The sequence below is a fragment of the Eptatretus burgeri genome, chromosome 14 (genome assembly GCF_056783735.1).
Source record: "Eptatretus burgeri isolate ZD-2024b chromosome 14, Ebu_testis_v1, whole genome shotgun sequence".
Taxonomy (NCBI): Eukaryota; Metazoa; Chordata; class Myxini; order Myxiniformes; family Myxinidae; genus Eptatretus; species Eptatretus burgeri.
This window is the reverse complement of record NC_140974.1, coordinates 28,875,986-28,880,826: the sequence shown is the minus strand read 5'-3', so window position 1 is coordinate 28,880,826 and position 4,841 is coordinate 28,875,986. Positions and strand designations below refer to the sequence as shown.

The following is a 4,841-nucleotide window of genomic DNA, read 5'->3' as shown; positions in this document are numbered from 1 at the left end:
CTGAAATCCATTTTCTACCGGTCATACGATAAATATTGCCAAGAGACAAACACCGTCCAGGCATATCCAGAGATAAATACCGCCCGGACACGTTCGGAAACAAAAACCTCCCGGACGCATCCGGAGACAAACACCGCCGGAATGTATCCAGAGACAAGACCGCCCAGACACATCCAGAGAATCAAATTTCCGTCTGGACGTGTCAGGAGACAAAAACCACCCTGACACGTCCGGAGACAAACACTGCCTGGATGCGTCTGGAGACAAACACCGCCCAGACACGTCCAGAGAATGAAACTCCTGTCCGGATGCGTCTGGAAGCAAACACCGCCCAGATGCATCCAGAGCCAAGCTGTCCAGAGACAAACTCCAGTACAGACATAAACACCATCCAGACATAACCACCGTCCGGATATGTTCAGAGAGAGAGAGAGATAGAGAAAGAGATAGAGAGAGTTAGATGTTGGAGGAGGGTGCTGCACTGTATTGGGAGGGGGTAGAGCAAGTATGGGACAAAGGCAGAGATCGTAGTGGTAGGGGAGTTAGCAAAGATAATTTGTAATGCTTTATGAGTGCATGCACATGCGTGCACACACACACACAGACACACACACACACACAGACACACACACACACACAGACACACACACACAGACACACACACACACACACACACACACACACACACACACACACACACAGACACACACACACACACACACACACACACACACACACACACACACACACACACACACTATTAGTGCTTGGCCGATATTGGCAATTTTTCGGGAGTCAGTGTGATTACCGACTACAGTACGTACTATATACAACCCAAAAACCATGAGTAGCTTTCAGCAAAAAACAACGTTGCATTTATTCAGACGTTTCAGGGATATGTTCACAAAAATTACGTGATGGGTGGAAAAAAAATTTGGCTCAGTAATTTAGGAAACACATTTGCAGTGGTTACGAAGATGATTGGGGGTGAGGTATCAAGTTCATCATAAATGGTTAAACTTGATTGTGATGGGCATGTACTGGAGTTCAATTCGTTCGTCCATCGCTCCACTCTGCTTGCCATGAGTTCGGACACTTCTGTGACTGTTTGCACCTGTGTGTTGCAGGAAGGAGAGGAGCAAGCAGATGGACTGGTGTTTATTCTTCTCCAGGTGCTTGAGCAGCTACGTCACGTATGCTGCCTTGCATGGAGTCCTGAAAATCACTTGGGGCCTCACCTCTAACTTCTCAAGGCTTCAAGTGAGCAGTGCACCACCTTCTCATGTCATCTTCAATTTTGGCTCATGATCTTTATCCCTCCAATGAACCTTTCCTACCCTAACCATCTTACTTGCTAGATTAATTGTTTCCTCTCCTCCTCCCTTTCTCTAATCTCTTCATTCACTCCCTTGATGGATGGTCCTCTATCAACTCTAAGTTGCTCTTCCATGACCCTTGTTCTTGTAAGAAAAAAAACAATAACACGTTAATACAGCAAATGGCTCAGAAATTGGGTGTTATTACACAACTCACTCAGAATGACGGAGCAAGAACGACTCATACAGGATGATGCAGCAAGAACCACTCACTCAGGATGATGGAGCAAGGACCACTCGCTCAGGATGATGGAGCACGAACCACTCACTCAAGATGATGGAGCATGAAACAGTCGCTCAGGATGATGGAGCACGAACCACTCACTCAGGATGACAGAGCTCGAATTACTATGCTCAGGATGATGGAGCACAAACACATGCTCAGGATAACGGAGCACGATCACAGAATCAACCACAGACTCGAGCGTGGCATAGAATGCGTCCTTCTCTGTGAGATCACTCGCGTAAGGTGGAGCATATACAAAGACCAGGGAAACGACTCCCAAAGAGTGACGAGTCCTTAGTCTTATAATACGCTAATTGTCTGGTGTTAGCTCAATTATCATTGGAGTCAGCTTATTAGACACAGCTACAGCAACTCCTTGGGCATGGTAACCATCAGAGCGACCACACCAAAAATATGTTTAATCATCCGCCATGATCTTGCCACTATCCAGTCTCTGAACCTCAGATAGTGCTACAATACCGATGTTCAATCGCTTGAGCTCAGATGATAACAGACAGGTGATCATCCTCTCTTAGGCATAGGACATTCCAGGCACCCACCCGAAGGGACCACCTCAGGTTAACCTGAGGAGACCGCCGTCTGGTGGAAGACACCTCAGTACCACCCCGACACACACGACCGCAATCTGACCTAGGAAGGTTACTTATTCCGTGGTTTTCCTTCTATCAAAGTGTGGTGCTCCCAAAGGCTTTGCCCTAATCCCATCATCCGGTGAGCTGCCCTGTGAAAGGCAGCTGCACAGGAGGTACTCCCACGGAGTGGGTTTTCAATTTTCTTTGCGTTTTTCTTGTGTTTTGCAGAGTGAAGAGTTTTACGGTGGCCAGTGTGCAAATCCTGCCACCAACCTCCTAAAAAAAAGTAACCCAACTGCAGGAGGACGTCTGCAGACACTGTTGGGCACTAGTTTAAGGATGGCCGTTGGCTCACAAGGAGCATCCTCCGCCCTTTGCACAAGTATCGCACCTGTGCCATCAAATCCATGTTCAAATGCGTCAATTTGAGTTGAAATGAAATATATCAAAGGTAGTTTAGTAGCTTGTAATATATTTGTCTTTGGGAGCATACATTTATTATTCTCTCCAGTTTATTGTGCAGGACCACTTGCTCGTAGGAAGTGTTTACAATGGCTCTTCTCGTGCTTGCTCACCTTGACCGTTTCATATCTTTTGATCATGTGTCAACATTGCTGGAGCTGCAAAAAGCACCAGCTTTTATCCTGATTCAAAACCAACAGCATCACCTACGATTCGTAAAATTCAAGTTCAACATGATCCGAATATCATAAAGTTTTGAAATTATTAGATTTCATATCCAACGGTAAGATTGAAATAAAATGAAGTCTCATTGAGTGATGAGATAATTACCAGCAAGGCACCAAGTTAGTTTCGCAAACCAACTCAATTGTTTTTTGTATGAAATCGTTTCAAATTACTTGGTGTTCACAAATAATTACAATGATTTTGCACCAGAACATTCACCATTTCATGATCAATTTATTATCTTTTCCTCTTGAAGAATTCCTTTCATTCAAGCTTCTGGATCTCACTATCTGCCATTGATTTTCCTGAGAAAGCCACATTTCCAAGCTGGCCTACAAAGCCAGTCACCGACTGGGCATCCTCCGTCGTGCAAAGTCCTTCTTTGGCACACCTGAGCACCTGATCACATACAAAAGCTTTCGTCCATAGCCTGATGGAGTACTGCTCCTGTTTCTCACCTTTCCCAGATTCACGCTGTGTTGACCAAGGCATTTAGGATCATTGGTATGTACTGCGATGAGGCTGAGTCTTTGGGTCTCTCACTCTCACCGCAGGCAGGTCGGTTGTCTTTTTGTCTTCTCCCGTCTTCTCTCCAGCCTCACCCCCCTGTTCTGTCTGCGATATGTCCCCCTCCCATATTTCCGCAGGGCGCTCAAGGTCCACCAGCAACCCCCTTCTGATAAAACTACCAAAATCAAGAATCACTGCTCACCTTCACTCTTTAATTCCTCTATTTTCCCACCTTTGAAATAACTCAAACACTCTCTTCCATCCCACTCTTCCCTCAAGGTCTTCAAAATAGCTTTTCACCATCTCTTATCTCCCCCCATTCAAATCCACAATCTTTTCTACCCCCGTTAATCCACCCCAAACTCACCTCCTTCAAATTCCCTGCATTCCTTCCTGAAAGTCCCTGTCATGTAAGAACCTGAAAGTCCCTGTGGTGTCCATCTTATTTACCCCGTGTACTCCACCCCATCCCTCTCCCGCCACTCTCGTCTCTTGCTCCACTTGTTGAGCGTTCCGTGTGTTAGCTCTTATACGAGCCTCGACCTTGTAGACAAAACAAATCTCTATCCTACGGGCTCAATGGTTCAGTATGTAACCAAACCCAGCAAGCACTTCCTTTGTTGGATGTTAAGGTTTCATTCGCTTGTGTGAATATCGAAATGTAAGCAAATTAATAGTGTCCATACTTGGCTGATATGTGTGGTTTATAATTACTCCTCAAGTCTGCTTTGTTCAAGGGAAAATGGAAACAGAGGCCAGTTGGCTCTAAATGCTGTGTCCTATTATTTGTTTGCATAAAAATAACCTATCCTTTGAACAGAATCTATCCTCTTGCCTACTTTTTTGTTTAAAATTAATGTTTATTCAAACTATTTTAGAGTTAATGCACAACACCATCATCATCATCATCATCATCATCATCATCATCATTATCATCATCTATATGATAAGGTACCCCATAAGAGGTTGTTCGCCAAGGTGAGGGCTTGCGGAGTGGCTAGTCAGGTATCTCATTGGATTGCAAACTGGATTTGTGTTTACCCCGTGTACCACGCCTCAGAAGCTACAACAGTAACTGCGAGTGGGAGGATGTCTTGCTTAGAGGATATAAGTCATGGGGTACCTCAAGGATTCGGACTGGGACTATGATTAGCCCCCGCTGGACATAGTCCGAAATGGGGGCTTATGGATTTGGTGTCAATTTTAGTATCTGTGCGTGCATCCGTGCGTCCGCTACCATATCTCTGTCACGCATGGAACGATTTTATTCGTACTTGGCAAAAAGACAACTTCTTCCTCTTTCGGCTTGCTCCCGTTAGGGGTCGCCACAGCGGACCAACTGTCTCCATTTTGCTCTATCCTCCACATCTTCCATTGACACTCCAACCACCCGCATGTCCGCCCTCACCGCATCCATGAACCTCTTCTTTGGCCTTCCTCTTCTCCTCC

General features: G+C 45.5%; 1 long non-coding RNA gene across 1 annotated transcript in view; it reads left to right on the top strand.

Annotated features, from left to right (window-relative positions):
- LOC147012874 (uncharacterized) overlaps positions 1–4,143 on the top strand; it is a 23,251-nt gene extending 19,108 nt beyond the window's left edge. Inside the window, exons 2-3 of the long non-coding RNA XR_015051101.1 lie at positions 1,128–1,260; positions 2,424–4,143. This is a non-coding gene — a long non-coding RNA (uncharacterized LOC147012874). The remainder of the gene's footprint in view (positions 1–1,127; positions 1,261–2,423) is intronic.
- Positions 4,144–4,841: the final 698 nt, after the last annotated feature.